The following is a 19,593-nucleotide window of genomic DNA, read 5'->3' on the forward strand; positions in this document are numbered from 1 at the left end:
TTCGAAGAATTCTCAGTCCGGTCTAGAATTTCATATGTAATTATCGCAGGGTTATGACGTAAAAACCCCACGGAAAAATTTTACGAAATTGCAGGATTTATCTGAGGTTTATCAGAAGAAACTAAAGAAAGATAGTGGCGATCCATATCCAAAGCATAAGGAAGAAAGATCTGTTTCCAGAGAGATTTCAAATTCCAGAAATGTGTGATAAAAAAACTTCCAATGTAAGTGGCTAAGAATATCTCAGTTAAAAAAATAATCATTTGTGATCAGCAGCTTTTAGATTGTTATCATTAAGGATGTAGATCTTCACCTTGCTCAGTGATCATAGAGCTTTAATTTTATGATAACTGCTAAATACAATGATCATTGACTTCTTGTTTTGTTATTCTTGAAGCAAAAGAATTAAGCTGTTTTAAACAAAGAGAAAATATAAAATTTCTCATGCCCTGCTAAAGGATTATCTCTAAGCAGAGTGATAGCTGATCAGCGGTTTTTTGATAGTTGTTTAATAAAGTGATTGTTAATATTCTAGTTGAGTGACTTCTTGATATCTCAGAGAGGGGTAAGGTTAGGAAAATCAAACTTTCAGGGGTGGCTCTACAGACTAAAGTATATCCTGGGAAGGAATTCTAGAGTACCCACCTCCACTCTTCCCTCTAGAGAGCCCTGAAATTTGCCTACATGACAGGCTTGACAATTTTAACAGGTTTGTCAAAATTGAAATATTGACAAAACAACATATGATCTTAATTTTTAGTTACCCGTTGCTTTTTCTCTGCCTTTAGTTCTGAAAATGCAATTCCTGTTATGAGTAGAATTCTGAGCCATATCAGTGTTTTTTTTTCAAAGTTTAGGAAATGTATTGGCATATCTTTAAAACCGTATAAATTTGGATTGAGCAAAGTTTTGAAGCTGAAAACAATTTTGTTGTACTTAATTCAAGCAGAAGATCTATTTTGCAAGATTTCACTTTTATAACACATATTTTGAAGGTCATCAAAGGTCAGGACCCTCTAGAGAGAAAAGGAGTAGATGTAGATACTTCAAAATACCTTCCCAGGACATACTTTAGCCTGTAGATGCATCCCTGAAAGTTTCATTTTCCTAATATAACCTGTTTCTGAGATAGCAAGAAGTCAATCAACTAGAATTTTACCATGTAATTTTCTTTCAAGTAAAATTGATCTACCCTAAATAGGGTGATAAACCTGTTTTCAAGCAATCATCACATTAAAGCTACAAACCCATTGTTAACATCACAATGCAAATAAGCTGAAATAGCAGTATAATTGACTAAGTATTACGGGGGAGGGGGGGGGTAAAGTTATTTTAATTGTAGGGTTTCTTATAAAGTTAAGTTGATTTATAACATGGGAGCTTTATAGTTAAGGGACATAGACTGAGAGGGTTCTATTGACAAGTCTCTATAACTATGGAGACAAAATCATTATCATGATGTTCAGGTCTCCCGAGTTGGGCAATTCCCTTGGGAACGATCCAGTAGACAATAGGAACTGTACCTGGTACCTTGACTCAAAGACAAACACAATTATTGACAATAATTTTATTTTTTTACTTCATATACAACTTCAGGTAAAATGACTTCAATGAGAGATAGCAGTATAAATGCGCATCAAAGACTGAGTACAGAATAAAGACTGAAATAATACTGAATAATAATCCTAGCTTTTGGTCTACCTTATATATCCAGAATCAACCCGGATTTCTAAATTAAGCACTGGGTAGACTGACCTCAGAAATGTTGCAATACAACTCTTCATTTAATTATACAACATATGGCCTAACCTCCTTGCAAAGATTTATTACAACGAGGGTTTTCACCTCCAGTTTGTTGACCAGACCAGAAATAGAAATCTGGTTTCTAATTGGCTTTAATCAAAAGTTTGAATCCAATTTTGGTAGTCTAAAAAGTATCATTTTTTGCTTGCTGTAAGACTTGTACCAGAGGTAAAAAGTATCATTTTTTTGCTTGCTGTATAACTTGTGTCAAAAAGCACAAATCCTATGAGATGATGAATTTACACTTTTAAAATCTTTAGATGTATAAGAGATTTTATTTTAAAATCTTCTAAAGTGAACGAATGAGAGATTTGGTTTTGAGTTCTGTAAGGGGCAGGGGGGGCTGCTGGTCCATATATCACATATTCCCTATCCCGCTGTAGATTGACGCCCTCGTCAATCAGAACATTCCCTGTCCTTAAATTTTATCTTTCTTAAAGTTTCTTATTGTCAAAATATTTTTATTTTAATTCTCTCACCTCAAAAAACTGATTATTGAAAGAAAACGTATATATTCCTATACCTTGTATTGAACCTACACCTTACACTTGAATTACATTAATACATCACTTGACATGAATAAGGTTTATACGTGAATACCCGATTCCAATTGTTTGTCTTTTATTTGAATTTTTTGCATTTATTTAGTTTTCAATTGATCCCAGGTATTCTTACAATAAAGTGTAAAATATGCAACATTATATAAAGAAAATTACTACTTGTACTTTTATTCAATTTAAACTATTGATTCACTATTTGGCACTTTTAATTGTTCACTTATTATTTTGGAATATTATTTTCACACCAATCACAATTCTCGTGTCCTTGCCCTATTTACTAATTGAACTAATATAATGTTCCATTGGCTTCTTTAATTTATCACCCTTAAATGTTTTTGTTGCTTAAAAATTTAGCAATGGTAAGGTCTGTCTTGTTTTTACGCTTTTACAAAATGGGAAGCGCAGGACTTCGAACACCTATCCCCAGCAGTTTAAGTACAAAAGTACCGCCGGTACTACGGCTCTTCCGTCCCGTTCTCGCTCTCTTCTGCATTTTAAGCGTTATTCTTATTGTCTTTAATTCATTCAACTGAAGTAGTATTTAAAGCCTTACTTTGTAGTTGATTCCAAAGTGTATAAAATTAGGAATTAGAATGTTTTGTTCTAAATCTTCATCTAGGTCTGTGACGTTGCTGATATTGGGTCTCCTTGTTGAATTAGGTTATCATCTATGGTGTCTTCGTGGGTATTTTGTAGTTGTACCCGCTGGCTGGATGTTACGTCTTCTCTAGTCTACGGTGTTCAGTCAGAAAGATGAAAATGATTGTAGTACGATAGATGGCGCTATTTGAGGCGTCATGTGGGTGAAAGCTCTCTGGTTGAATCAGGTGTTTTCGGGCATTCTTCGGCGGTTGATGAATCATGATAGGTGTTTTCCAGTTTTTGACCGTGACGTATCGTCGGCCAATGTCAAGGGTATGCCAAATTCTGTAATAAAAAATTTCTAGGCAGAATCATATGGTTATTAAACAGAATAACAATGATAGTATATAATTATGAAAGCGATGGTATAGAACCTTGTAAATAACATTAATTATTGTGACATTTAATTGCACTTGTTTCAAGGATGATTGAGTATATGATAAGTATATGATTATATGATTAAACAAGTAATACTGTTTAAAAGCGACAATTATGCACATGATTAATTTGGAGGTTTGTTTTTTTATATTTCTAATTCTTTATACTCCCAACGCAAGACTTTGTAGAAAAGTAACGTCTTTTTATAGCGTCATAGCCTTTCTATTGCCATGTATTAGGAATATTCAGTTTAGGAACACAGTATCGAAAATTACAAGAGACAACCTCCATTCTCTTGTTTATATTAAAAAGGAACAAGTGACTTATACTTGTCAGAGGTCTAAATTTTACATAAAAATTTTCTGCCAAATATTTATATTTTTCATGTAATTGTGCCAAAAAGAAATACAATTAAATGGTATCTTAGCTTTTTAGCTGGATTACACCAACAATATTTATTAAGGAAGCGACGGGATATATGAATATACGGGAAAAAACCTCGATTTTCCTGTAGTGTTATATCATCCCTTTATAATGGCTTAAATATCATCAGGAGCTGTAGGGTTCAATTGATGCATTTCTTGTGCATCAATTGCATCGTTTTGTATCTTTTTTCGTCTCAAGAGCTTTCCATAGTTTACTGTGAGTAGTGCTCTTATTGTTAGCGATATAAGAAATACCATAAATATTGTGATTATTATATTGTACCACGAATTTGGTGAGAATAATCCATATTGACTTTCCACGTACTTTAATCTTTGGTCTTCGGTCGTGAACAACGGTATTTGTAGGTCTAATGCCTCTTTTATTTTTGCTAACTGCATAGTACCCTAATTTTTTCTATCTTGGGCCATATTGATATTTTTGAATCTTCGTTGTTCATGTTCGGTATTGTATAAGACAAATTTATTCCTTGGAAATTTATTATTTTTGGGCTCATAACATTTGTGCTAGTTGTGATCAAAGGTGTTTGTACAGTTATTTTCTTTGTCTCGAGTCGGCAACCTTGTTTTATTGTTATTGTTCCAACGTCCTGTAATAGTATTTCATTTCGATAACTGGGGTCAATCTTTTCTGTATTGTTGTGGCAGGATAGAGTTCCTACTGTCTTTTTGGGTACTGTAAACAGCCATAAGTCATTTCGTAAATTAATGAAGATTTCTCTTTTTGTATTTCCTACTAAAGGATCACATGAGTTAGGAATATCTTGTTGTTGTGATTCCTTTAGGAAGAGATCTAACATGCATGATCCGATTTTACATTATATATAGGTAGCGTTAGTTGGCAGACTAAATTTTTAAATGAGACGCATTCTTTTAAATCCTGTGCATTAGCTAGTGCATATTTGCTTCTGTCTTGATCAATTAATATATATTCTGCTTCAGGCGTAATGCTCATGAAGGAGTTGGTTTTAATATTAATGGGAAAAGTAGATATTTTGTATAGATCATATATGGACTGTTGATTAATTAGTGGGATTGTAACGACAGCAAATAGTTGTTCATTAATTTCGGTAATATGTACTTTAAGCTTAGTATAATATAAGAATAGGTTAGCAACTTCTGGTTCTACTGGTAAATGGAGGCCAAAAGTTAAGTGTGTTGGAATGGATACACAGGGTCATCAACATTGTTATCAACCTATTTCTAGAAAAGTTATTTCAGTGATTTGTATAAATAAGATCCGTAGTTTGTGCCAAACCTTTATTATTTTCATATATATAGCCTTGTTGGTTACAGGGCGGTAGGCAATATTTTCAAATGCATAGTTGCATCTGGCCTAAAGCTTAAGTTACTAATTTCTTATGGAGTAGAAATTTATTGCCCTATTTTGGTACCAAAATTTTGATTTATGGTTTAAATTTGAATTCAGTTTAAATCCAATTACAGATGGCTTAATATAGTCTAAAGCTTAAAACGAGGGTTTGTTATTACACAATAGGATTATAAGGCCTAGTAACTTTATCTCAAAGATCACAGCTTTCTTGGTATGCACTTTGGGAAATAATTAGCACTATTGGCTGAGCGTGTCATATTGAGGTATAATGTTACCTCCGATAAGTTAGCGTTCTTTTGTATTTTTAACTCCTTCCAGCTCAAAATTAAGTAGCCTAATTGGTAAAAATAAAACAAAAATTTAACCACTAATTTAAATTCGTTCGAATTTTAGCATAGTTTAAATGATAAGTCGTAGGTTATTAGTTTCTTTATATTTAAGGTCTTACATTGTCTCATAATTGAGGAGTGACTATATCATAATCATTTAAGAAGAGTTAAATCATTAGAAAAAATTTCAATTTTTTTTTTTTACAACTTTCACTTCTTTTCCTTTTGCTTTCAAAAAAACATTTGTTATAAATCACACTTTCCAAACCGAGTTTTAGACGAAGAGTTATATAAACTATTCTGGCTTTTAAAATTTTGTAGGCGAAGAAAAATTATATATATATACCAATAAGCATACATAGATGTATATTAAGCATGTTGTTCATTATAGCCTATAGTTTAAAATAATAGAATTTTTGTTTCATTTAGGTTTCTTAAAAATAATTTTTGGCCTATAATTTTAAGGAGAATTTTTGTTTTCTTTAATAAGACTTGCTAATGAGGTCAGCTATCACGGGGTAATATCTACTCCGTCGAAGATTATTGAGAAACATTGTGGTACTAATTTGTTTAGGTTAAAAGGAAATTAAATTACTTTATTACTGTATGCACAGTTTTTCAGCGCATAGTGTAGTTTTGTAAACACAAATTTATTAAAAAAATCTTCTTCTTTTTTCTTTTTTTGCAGCGCACCTAATTTTAGTCTTATGCGGCACATAGCGTAGCGCGTAGCGGCGCATTAAGTATTTCTCCCTTAAGCTTGTCTTTTACAGGGCACATAAAATACTTGTTCTCATTAAGTTTTCCCCTATAAAATTTTTTAGGTTAGTCAAGAAATAGGTAAGCGTGTCATTTTCGATTTGATTGAACAAAGAAAAAAAAATGCATTTTTCCATTAGGTAGAAACACTTTCCTAACGCAATTACCTAGTCTGTTGAACATTATTCAAGTTTGTTTCTTTTTTGTTAAGTACGCGGATGCCATGTTACAGATAAGTATGGATGTGACTAGTCTTCCGGGTTTTTTTCTCTCGTTGGCAATGACTTATATAAGAAAAGTGGATTTTAATCCTTGACTGTATATATAAATATTTTGGATGGTCACGTTTAATTATCAGATGTAAGTCTTAGATATGAATCTTAGATTCTTTAGATGAATCTAAAGAAATCTTAGATAAGACTTAGCGTAAGTTTTTATCCTTATTCTAATTTAAATTTTTGGTTTTTAATTTTATCCTTTATTATCTCGCCATAAAGTAGAATTTAGTTCTTTAAGGTAAGTTGAATTATCTCGTGGGGGGGGGGTTTGTGGAAGGTTATATTTACTTACGTCATGACATTCCAGCTTGTTCTAAAAGTGGCTATTTTGCTCATATTTATAGGTCTTTTTGGATTCTGAAATAATTAGGAATATTTTATTGTACTGTTTATCGCAAGAATTGTTAAATTTATTTATTTATCTATTTTTTTTTTATTTAGGGTATGCAGGAACTATGGTTAATTTATTTGCTTAAGATTATGCACGTGAAATATAGTTAAAGTTAAAAAGGATTAACTTTGATCATATTTATAATTTTTGCTTATATTGTTTTGTGCTTTTGCCAAGCTTGCTTAGATATTGGATTCAACTTCGTTGTTATTTTTTAGATGAATCATTTTCTATGTAATACGGAAGGAAGTTTGTTTAATTATTGTTTTTGACAAACTTGCGTCCTTTTTAATTATATTGTTCCATAAAATTGAGACCTTGCTCTTTATCTGGGGACTTGTGATTTGAACCGCAAAAAAAATAATCGAGCCTAGGTTTAAGATAAGAACCTCCAACAGGTTGAACCCAACCCACCGTGAATTAGCATGAAAGGTGGACTCTAGTTCAGCATTGTGGAGTGATATGCATGAGAGGAAAATTTTAATGCAAGTCAACTTTTAGTCAACCTGCGATTGTTCCCCAGCGAGAACCTCCAACCGGTACGACTCTAGTTCGGCATCGTGAAGGGACACGTTTGCACGGAGCATAAATGGGAGACAGTAACAACGGCCATCAAAGGGGTAAAATTAACCTGGACAATCTGTCATGGCTTTTTTCTACAATTGGCCATGACTTTGACTTTTCCCACAACTATTCCCTTTTTTTAGTTTTTTGTTAATATTTTTATTTTACTCCTATAATAAGTTTTAATCAATTTTCGGTCTTCATTCTGATGAGATTTTTTCTCGCATTTCTCACTATTCAAGTACCTTTCAAGACTATTAGCTATTGAAGACTAATGCATCAATCTGTTTTTTGTTATCACGGGTCTACGCCTTCCTCCCCGTCAAGATGACGAACAGCCATACAGGTGGGTCAACTCTTTTAAAACATTGGGGAGGGGGTCAGTGAAAATACCGAAGAAGGTATTTTTCAAAGGGAGTATATGGAAGCAAGTCTTCCCTCTTTTACTCCCCAATTGACGCGCTTGTAGGCATATCCAAAGCTTTAACTGGACGGTCAATGCAGTAAGATTTAATCTGGGACCCTTGATTTAGCCGTAACAGATAAGGTTCAGTAGAAGTTTTCAAAATATAGATTATTTAAGTCTTTCTTATAAATGAGTATTAATCATTATGTTTAAACATAATAATTATTAGATTCGTTAGGTTGTATAATTTTTCAGCCTGGAACAAAAGTTGTCTTAAAAGCCAGCTTTTTTGGTATTGTGCATTTTCAAAAAAGTACTAGATAACTTGAAGTATTGATAAGCCCACATCACACAGAACAAAAGGCTTTTTTACATGTTTTTTTTTGACGCTTCGTTGTTATTTAAAGTTCGTTAGAGGGTTTTATTTGGAAGCCAAAAGTCTCGTCTTGAGGGTATGTGGTTTTGGACGAATTCTAGGGGTCTTAGAACATAAGGACGTGTATTATATAAGGTTCTTTTATACGACATTTCCCCGGTTAGTATAAGCGGTTAGTTGAGTGGATTTTTACCTGATTTGGTTTCCTTCTGCTTACGGATCTAAAAATAATATTTTGTACTTTAGAATTTAAAACTTTTTGGAAGGCAACACGTTTCTGTATGCGTCCTTTTTCGATTGTTTAGATTTTTTCGTTTCAAGAAAATTTTATTGCCCTTTAAGGCATATTTTTGTGCGCTTGGGTCATATAAAAACTTTGCGTAGTGCCTGTTTTCCTCTAATGGATGATGTACCCCTTCGTACTTAGTAAATTTATATTTTCTTCGATCTTATAGCATATTTTTGGGTTTTTACATTTATCAATCAAAAGGAGGTCTCTTTGGGTTGGGCTTTTGCAAAACCAGTAGCAGATATTAAATTTTTTCTGTAATTTTCTTATTGTTAATTGTAAACTTGTTAAGTTCTTCCCTTTTTTGCTATTGTTCGAATATTCGTTTTTTACTTCCCCTCTTGCGGGTCGATATTTTGGGCTGTTTGCTAATTTTACCCCAAATTTATACGTGTGAGGTTTAAATTTTGTCAAATCATAATTTAGGTACCAGCTTTCTGCGTATATTTCTTTACCATTTTCGTCTTGGACTAACATTGCGACCGAATATATTATTTTTTTTGGCATGAATAATTGAAATAAATTCTGTGTCTATAATTGCTTTGGCGATAATTACGGAGGAAATTAGATAATTAATCAATAAAGCTGGAATTCGTAACTAAGAAAATTGATATTGAAAATTTATATAAGCGCGACCTTAATATTATGGGGAGGATTGGATAGGGTTTTTAGGGAATTTTTAGTGTGAATAATAAGTTGCTTTTACTCTGTCGGCTAAATTCTCCGACAAATATTCAAAAGGTTTATTATTCGAGTAGAATTACGAGTCCTAATTTTACTTGAACACATTGGTCTCGATGCCAAATGTAAATGTCTGTTAGGTACGCAAGTCATAGTTGCATTAAAGACATTTTTTGTTAAAAGTTAATTTGTCGGGTGCCACTAAATTTATTCAAGAGTAAGAAGCGAATCAAGAATGTGCCAAAAAGGAGTGTGTGAATGATAATTAAAAGGTATTGCAAGGTAAATTGGTACAAATTTGGATTTGACTACTATTCACGAGGACGTTTGTTGTTACTTTAATATTTGTAATTTATTAATAATAATTTTTTTGTTAAAGGCTATTAATGAGTTTTAATTGACCTATCATTTGATGGTTATCTCTATAAGCCTTTACGGTTTGTAATAATTTAATTTTTTACGTTAGATAAGAAGACAGCGATTCCTGTAGGGCAAGTGTTAGTTATAGTGGTATTAATAAGCTTTTGCGTTTAGAAATTATTTTGCGGTAGACTATGTTAACAAGTTAGTAGTATTTTTTTGATTATTCTAAAAAAAATAATTTGGGACCTACTCACAATATTGAGCGCTTTTTTTTGAATAAGCAGGCCAATTTTTCAATTTTCAATTGGGTAGACTTCCTGAAAAGTATCTTCTTTAGGAATATCTTATTACGGGGTGGTTTCTTAGCAGAACCAATTAACAATTAGCGAGAAAAAAAATGACTTTTTTTTATTTTACCCCAAGCAGATAGATTGCTTATTAAAAATCTAATTTATCTGGTTTTTTGACAACCCGGCCGGATCTTGTTGTTATCTGTTCTTCTTTAGGCTCGGTTTTCTTTTTTGGTTCTGCTAGTGATATTAAGTCAAATTTCTTATACTGCTTCTTAAGAAATTTTTGACCCTTCAGTTGTGCTTTTTTTGCATGGGTTGCTGCACTGGGTGGTCTTATTTCTTCCGAGTCCTTGAACTTATCTGCGTCTGATTCACTGTCCGTATCTGAGGAATTAGTACTTGTGTACTTCGTAAATTTCTTCTCCTCGCGAAGTAGAGGGTTTACTAATTGATTCGTCCTGTTGATTTCTGGGCTCGGGAGAATTGAAGGATTTTTGGGAGCTTTGGGAGGATTCAAATGTCTTCTTGGGGTGCCTCCATTGCTTGAAAGCCATATCTTCCGGGGGATGGGGGACTGATTGCATTAAGGTTTCCTTCCAAGATACCCAGTCCTTTGGTTTTGCCTTTGAAACGGTTATATCGTGATGCTGGTGTTCATCAATAACTGGATTAGTATTAAATGTACTCTGTCTAGTCTTAATTGGGTAATTATCCATTGCTTTTCGTAATGTTTGTTTTTGGGGCTGTCTGTCCCTTTGTGACTCTATGTCCCCAGGAGTTTGTATAGCCTTATTTAATTCATCGTGTAACGATAAAGGTCTGTCTATCGGTGAAACAGGGTTTACCAAATTGTCGGGGAAACGTTTTGGAGGATAAGGGGTTGAAATTTTATCTGGAAAAAATTGTGATTTTGGAGAAATCGTATAGTCCAATGCTTCTGACTCCTCACTGGAAGATGAGTCGCTTTTTTTCCGTCTCCGCGTGACGGGGGTACTTTTTTGGGGGGTAACCATATTTGTCATTGTTAGAAATTCATAAAATTTTTCCTCGTCACTACTATTCTCAAAATATCCTTGTTTAAAATTAAAAGGTTTAAGCTCACTTAGTCTAGAGCGAGGTGGTTCATTTTCGTCCTCTGAGGTATTTGATGTTTAAGGTTGGGGGGTCCATGTTTCTGTGAATTTTGCCCTTTTTATACGACTAACATGCGTTTTGTAGGTTTTTCCCGTTTTTGGTTTTAATAGTTTAAATGTAACATTATTATCATATCTCTTAATTATTCTTAAGGGTCCTAGGTATCGATCAGAAAGCTTCTTGCCGTCCGATTTGTTTTCATTTTTTAAGTAAACACAATCTCCTACTTTGAAATCGATTTCACCTTTAACATTTGGAATATTTTTGGCGTCTTGCTGTCTTTTTGATTTTTCTATTTCTTGTTTTACAAGTTTATAAGTTTTCTTCATCCTATTGATAAATTCCTGTTTATAATCTTCAGAATCATTATAGTATTGTCTCGACTCTATAATTTCATTATAAGGGATTCTAAAGTCTTGTCCGAATAATATATACAATGGGTTATCCCGTATAACATGGGAATAAGCTGTATTAATTACATTTGTTAAATAAGGTAAGGTTTCGTGCCAATCCCTGCGATTTTCTTTCGTATAAATGCTTAGAATATTAGAGAATAGTTTGTGTCTGTTCTCGATTTTCCCATTGGCCTGGTGGTGATTAACAATCTATTTATTTGAAGAAAAGACATTAAATCCTTCGTTACTTTTGATACGAAATTAGGGCCATTATCGCTTAATACTGTATTAGGAATACCAAAACTAAGAAATATTTTAGCAAGGGCTTTTGAAGTCGCCTACGCGCTTTGATTTTTTAATGGTTTAGCAAACGTGAAACCGGAAAAATGATCGATTACTGACAGTACGCAGGTGTGTCCTTCGTTAGACGTGGGTAATCCTCCGCTAGTACCAAATAAATCAAAAGAAACTATATCGAATGGAAACCGGGCCGTGGGCGTTCTTCCTATCGCTGGATTAGAATAGACTTGAGGATTTTTTCTTAAATTACATGTTTCACAATTATTGACATAATTCTTTAACTTCGTTAAGGCTGAAGTAACGAAAAAATATTGTTTTAATCTATGGAAAGTCTTATCTATTCGCAGATGACCTCCTACTTCAGAATGAATAAATTCAAAAGCGGGTTCTTCTAAAATTTGGGTTAAAACTGGTACGATGGAAGTTTGACTTCTGTTATTATCTGTCATTATTCTACATAGTATTTTTTCATCTATATCATAATAATAATTATCAATTTCTTTTTTAAAAGATTTCATTTCATCAGATATCTCTTTATCATATAAGAAATATTCTATTAGAGCGGCACAAGTATTGTCTTTTTTTTATATATTTTTATAGAATTTAAGGAAAGCGGGCTGTTTTTCTGTTCCTTCTCAACTGAATTATTCTCAACCGATTTTATTTTTAAACCCTTATTTTTTGGAACATATTTTGCTTTTATTGTGTTGACTTCTTCATTTTCATTCTCTACTGGGGTATTATCTGGAAATCTACTTAGATAATCACATGGGGCGTTTTGTTTTCCCTTAAGATGTTCAAATTCATAATCTAAATCCTGAATTTTCAGAATCCATCTCGCGAGTATTCCCGTTGGCTTTTTGAAAGTCTGTAGGTATTGAAGACTTTTATGATCGGAACGTAGTTTAAATTTTCTTCCTACCAAGTAATGTTTAAATTTTTCTAAATGGTGGATAATCGATAATATTTCAAGTTGTGTCACAGAGTAATTACTTTCTCCAGGTGTAAGGGTACGGGAAGCATATGCTATAACTTTTTCTTCCCCGTTTATTATTTGGGAGAGATTCGCCCCAATCCCCTTTGTTGAGGCATCCGTTGTAACAACGAATTGTCCTGTTTGGAAGTCGGGTAAAGATAAGATAGGTTCTGAAGTCAAAGCCTTTTTCAAATGATCTAATGAATTTTGAGCTATTTTAGACCACGTAATTTTTTGGGGGTTCCCTCTAGTGAGGTCCGTGAGAGGTTTTGCTACTTGTGCGTAATTTATTATAAATTTTCGAAAATAACTCATTAATCCTAAGATTCCTCGTAATTGTTTAATTGTTTGTGGAGGTTTTATATTTTTAACAGTTTTTATCTTTTCAGGGTCTGGGAAAATTTGTCCTTGTGTTACGACTACTCCTAAAAATTTTAGTCTGGTTTGAAAAAGATTTACTTTTTCTGGTCTACATTTTAAATTGCCTTCTCTGAATTTCTCAAATACTTCTGCTAGGGTTACTAAATGGTCTTCCGTATCTTTGTCCATAGCTATGACGTCATCAACAAAATGAATTATGTTATTTAGGCCTCTTAGTAAATGAAGGAGGGGTCTACACAATGCACTTGAACTGGCTTTTAGTCCAAACGGTACTCTTAAGTATTCATAAGAGCCACATTCTGCTGTTGAAAAAGCTGTTTTAAAAACATCGCCCTCAGCTATTTTTACTTGATGATAACCTTGTGTCAAATCTAGGGAAGTAAATATTTTATTTTTATTTGATGTGGAATCTAGAATTTCGTCTATTCTAGGTAGGGGAAATTTGTCACTTACTACCTGTTTATTTAAGGCTCTATAATCTACTACTAATCTAAGGTCATTATTTTTTTTTCGGGACTAAAATAACTGGGGCAGAGTATGGGCTTATGCTCGGTTTTATGATTCGATTTTTTTCGAGTTCATGCATTTTGTTTATTAGCCATTCTTTATGTTTATAAGGAATCCGGTATGGTTGTTTTGCAACTGGCGGCCCTGTAGTTTGTATTGCATGTTCATAAAATGGGATAGGTCCTATGTCGTCTTCAGATGTCGAAAAGACATCTCTATATTCCCATAATAAGTCGCATAATTTTTGTTTTAATGAAACATCGGTTATGTGACTTAGTTCGAATTTTTCAAGAAATTGAGATCTTGTCAGTGGATATTCCTTGTCAACGTGAACATTGATATTATTCACTAAGTTTTTTTCCGAATTTTTCCAATTATCAATATCGAATTCCGATACTATTTGTATTTTTACTAAGCATGTTCCTTTGCTTAGGGTAATCAGGTCATTTTCGTGGGTGTTCGTTACCCAAATGTAACCTTTACCCTTTTCGTAATTTATAATTTGTTCTTCACAAACTAAATTTTTCGGGAGATCTTCCGATGGCGATGCTACCCAAATTTCATTTTTATCATTAACTGGTTCTAATATTTGTGATATTTGGACCCTCTTGATTGATTTAGGGGGAATTTTAATTTTTCGCACTACAAATCCATAATATTTTTCGTTATGACTTTCTTTTATTGAGTTTAGGATATTATCTTCTATTTTTTTCCTGGGAGTTTCTATATTCGCTAGTTTTTTCCATAAATATAAAATTTCTTGAATTTGTTTCTCTCTATACTCCTTCATGTTGCCTATGTTTTCCTTTACCTTGTTTGCTTGTATGTTATTTATTTCTGATTTGGTTCTTGTCGGATGGATAAATTTTGAATTTGCTACATCTAATAATATTTTATTGGTTTTTAAAAAATTAGCGCCTATTATCGCCTCGTATGGAAAATTCTTACAAACTATAAATCGAGTATAGAAATTTCTGTTATCTTTCCGCAAGGTTAGGTACACAGTGCCTTTTACATCCAGGTCATGTCCGGTTACGCTTGATAAATTGGGACAGATATTGCTCATTCGTTGTTTAATATAATTTGGTAATTTGTTAAATACGGATGTATTTATCACATTTACGGTTGCCCCTGAATCTATAAGGGATGAGAAATAAATATGTCCTGCATTAAAATTTTCAAATACTGGTAACATATTATTATTATTTGTACTTAAAAATGGTATAATCACTTGTGGGGACCTATAAATTATTTTGCCACCAAATTTTGATCCTATGAATTTTGGAGGCTTGAGTCGTTTCCCTGGGGTTCCCAGGTTTTGGGTGTGGAGTTTTCATTAGTTCTACTTTGGTTTTCTTGATCATTAATTGAAATTGAGTTGTTATATTGGTTCTGTCGGCTGATATAGTTACCTCTTGTGTTTCTATTCCAACCATTGTTAGGTTGGTTTATCCTCCCGCGATATCCTCCGCGATACTGATACATACTGCGTTGGAAATTTTGGGTTTGGTAATTACCTCTTGTTAAAAAGGTGTTCCCTCGATTGCCTTTAGAGGCGTACCCAGTATAGTTTGTCCCCCTGGACAAACGGTTGCTTGATCCCCTAAAATTCGGGTGATAATTATTGTTTGTAAAACAATTTCTTGCAATATGACCTGACTGGGTACAGGCGTAGCACCTTAGTGGTTCATTATTGGTTTGTGCCCTCATTTGATTATTGGGGGCAAAGCGTACTTGTCTTGGAGGTGTGGTGGTTCGAATTTGATTTCGAAACGGTTTTTGCGATGATTCTCTGGAGAAAAATCGCGGTGAGGGATCTCTTGACTTTATAGCTGTTTTACTTTCTACCGCATTTATTGACAGTTTTTGATGCTGCAGGACTATGGAATCGATTTCCACGGCTCTGTCTATCTCCTGAACTGCCAGTTCGAAGTCGTCAATATTTTTGGAAATTAAGAGACGACATAGTTTTGGGTTGAGTCCCTGTTTAAATGCGTTTAGTATTATTTTTTCATACAATTCCCCTTCACCTGGACCGTATCGCGCTTCTGTTGCGATTCTAATCTTATTTAAATATTCCCTGACGTTTTGGGTCTGTTCAAATGTTACTAATCCATGTTTTAGTTTGTTCAATGAACTGGTATCGATAAATCTCTTTTGAAAAGCCTGTTGCAATAACTCTATTGAGTTAATTGTCGAGGTGGCTTCTGTTCCTACGGTATTTTCAATTTGTTTTAAAAACGTCAATGCCTGTCTTTTTAGTCTTAAGAGTAGCATGTTTTTTAGTACTTTTAAGTCAATTTTTGTCATTTCCACAAATTGTCCTAAATGGATGTTGAATTGATCTACATCCGTATCGCCTTCATAATCAGGTAATGATTTGGCAATTTCTACCGAAGTTGCAACAATTTGTTGCGCTTTTAATAATTCATCTTGCTCCTGAGCCATATTCGTTATTTTAGTTCAGTTTTTTTTAAGAATTATTGAAGCTATGCGGTATATAAAAATTTAGTTTTGATTAAAAATTTATTGGTATTTCATTTTAACTACTGAAGATTCTAAGTATTTTTAGATGGGGTAAACACAAAAAAACACATAAGTAGAAATAAAATTATACTGCACTTAAATAATGTAAAATTAAATGCACTTAAAAATTAAAAAATAATTTGTAAATAATCATATTTGTCTAGGGTAGCAGGTAGTCATGTTGCCAGGCATATACAGTTCCTTTAATGTCTTTATTGATGACCGCGCCACTGTTACGGGGGGGGGGGGGTTAAAGTTATTTTAATTGTAGGGTTTCTTATAAAGTTAAGTTGATTTATAACTTGGGAGCTTTATAGTTACGGGACATAGACTGAGAGGGTTCTATTGACAAGTCTCTATAACTATGGAGACAAAATCATTATCATGACGTTCAGGTCTCCTGAGTTGGGCAGATTCCCTTGGGAACGATCCAGTAGACAATAGGAATTGTACCTGGTACCTTGACTCAAAGACAAACACAATTATTGACAATAATTTTATTTTCTTACTTCATATACAACTTCAGGTAAAATGACTTCAACGAGAGATAGCAGTATAAATGCGCATCAAAGACTGAGTACAGAATAAAGACTGATTTAATACTGAATAATACTCCTAGCTTTTGGTCTACCTCATATATCCAGAATCAACCCGGATTTCTAAATTAAGCACTGGGTATATCATATAAGTATATATCACATATGTATCAGTGCAGTATTAGCATTTTAACCATCGACTAGCTCCTTTCAAATTATGTTTGAGTAACCTGATGTGAGCTACCTCTTCTAATCAGGATAGGGCTTTGAACTAATTTCCCAGGGATAAAAAATATGATAGCTTTTCCTTTAACTACATATCTTTAACTGTATTGTGTATCAGACACAAATTTATTTTTAAGCTTTTTGATCTAAAGGATTTTTTTAAACTTGGTCAAATATCAGAGACAGCACCTTACCTATTCTTGAAATTATACTAAACAAATCTGATAAATTCTAGTAGGATCCAATTTGGTGATATTTTGCTATGTACATTTATTCCAACTTTCATCTAAATTTGATACTCCTTTCACTAACTTCAGCAAATCAACAAAAAATTCTACTTTTTTTGTATAGAACCCCCTCCGCTTTCCCTATTTGACCTAAGGTCAATGAAAAAAAATTTAAAAGCCTTAGCCGTTTTGACTTAGGGTCATAGTCTCAGAATTTCAATCAAACAGATGGATGGACAAATAGATATTGCAATGTCTGTATTATCTATAGCTAACACATTTGATCCCAGAAAAGGTTTAGCATGCTGATGAACCTGATATTTGTCTTGTACAGTCCTTTTTCAAATAATATTTATCAAAAATAAAAAAAGTCTTTTATTTTTGCTGTTTAAGATGTTTATAATTTTACAGAATGTTATATTTGAGTGTGGGTGTGTGCTAGGATTAACAATGCTTATGACAGCAAAGGTCCTTCCATTGGTGGCACCACAGAGTATTGAATCCTTGAATCTGAACTCCTGAGTCAACTGTCATATTTGACATATGTGAAAAAATGTTGTTTTTTTTGCTCCTAAAGGTGTGATTGAAAATAGTCAGAGCTTTGGGGTGTGAATCCCCTTATTTGTCCTGTTGGAAGGAGGCCAGTACAGTACTTGCAATTTTCATAGTTTCTTGTTAATCTTATAATCTCAATTTTTGCAATTTTCTTGTTTCTTTACCACTTCAATGGTATTCTATGAACTTGTTCTTGTTCTTTGTAATATGCCTTTACTGTATTTGGGATATACCTATAGACTTCTCTTTGATGCTCTACAATAGCATACTTATTTAGATCAGGTTGCATGTAGCTTTTTCTAAGTGTTGTCAAGTCTCTTAAGTCACTTATACCTGATGCTTTCCCTACTGTTTTTAGTTGGTCATAAAAAATCCAAAGAAAGTTCCCATTGAAAAGAGCCCAAAAGTAAGATTGTATTTGTCAAAGCTTGGAGCTTTGCCCCTTCAGTCTGTTTAAAGAAAACAGATTCATAATTGAAGCTTTGTTCATTTCAATCTCAAGAGTGACCTACATTTGTTACAATTCATTAAATGGTTATAAAGGGATACTTTTATTTATTTATCAGTCTTGTTTGAATTGTCCGTCCGTGGCCGAGTGGTTAACGCGCCGAACTCTTGAGCGAAGGGTCGCTGGTTCGAATCTCGGTGGTGCCGACCGTTGGGTTTAGGACGAGGGTTAGTGGCGTTTCCCCGTAAGACAAGCCAAAAGTCCACCCAGCTTCAAATGGGTACCTAGAGAAATCTAGGGAAAAGCACGGGAAAGCGCCGGATGGCTTGCCCCCAACCACGCATTGCACCCCGGCCGAGGGCAGAGAATCAGGAGATCGGCACCTGCGCTACGCGAACCCTAATCGGTTTGCATGCGAAAGTTTGCTTTTGCTTTTGTTTGCTTGTTTGAATTCTAAATTATTTTTTTTTATCTTTAAATTGATATGCATTCCTTACAAATTAATTAGTTGCACCACAGTTCCATTTGCAAGTTTTGACCTACTTTGTAACCCCTGGTCTCAAAATTGCATATAAATTTATTGAAGCTAGGGAACATAGAACTCCTGTCTGTTCCCTACCTGTCTGAGTCCTGTCAGAACTCCTGGATGGATGTAAGTTGGTTTAATTACACTAAAGTCCTAGGGCCATAGCAATTAAAACAAAACAATAAAGATCAACTATGAAATACTTGACATTACATAAGTATAACAGTCACAAAGAAAAACCATTCACAAAATTTTACTTCTGTGCTCGGTTGCCAACCTGAGCAATTGCCTTAAATTTTTAAACCTTGCAAAACATTCACCAGCCATCTCTCATGACCCACACTCTTGTCTATGCATCAACAATTTATTGAAAAGGAACTATTACCCTACTGGCATTTCTTCATTTGTGCTTATGTTTAATAAGTTTAAAAGAAATCTTATATGGCTAAGTCAGTAGGCCAGTAATGGACCAGGTGTTCCTTTAGCCAGGAAGTATAATAGGAAGCTAGGGACCAGCCACCCTATGCTTTTGCATGCCCTTCCTGCTTACTGTCCCCACATCTCTTTAGGTAACCTTTTAAAGTTTGGCCAATTCTAGCCGAGCTAACAGTCACATCACTGATCCCTGTCCCAAACCAAATAAACTGGTAATGCCAGGAATTAAACCTGTGCCCTTTGGACAAAGGATTCTCAAGCTAGAGAGCCAGCCACTTAGGAAGGAACACAAATGTGACCACAGAACAACAATTGTTTGAAAAAAGAAAATATTAAAAAAAACTCAAGTCATAGTTGCTGCCCATAAACAATATGCATTTTATTTAGACAAATTAAATTTGAGACAGGTATCAACAAAACTCCATCAGGAATTGTATTTACTTAAAATACAATAAGCAATATGAATGCTTATTTTTGTGATATTCTAGTCTTGAAATAATACAAAATAGGAAAAATTATATGTTCTATTTGTTT

The sequence above is a fragment of the Artemia franciscana genome, unplaced genomic scaffold (genome assembly GCF_032884065.1).
Source record: "Artemia franciscana unplaced genomic scaffold, ASM3288406v1 Scaffold_933, whole genome shotgun sequence".
NCBI lineage: Eukaryota > Metazoa > Arthropoda > Branchiopoda > Anostraca > Artemiidae > Artemia > Artemia franciscana.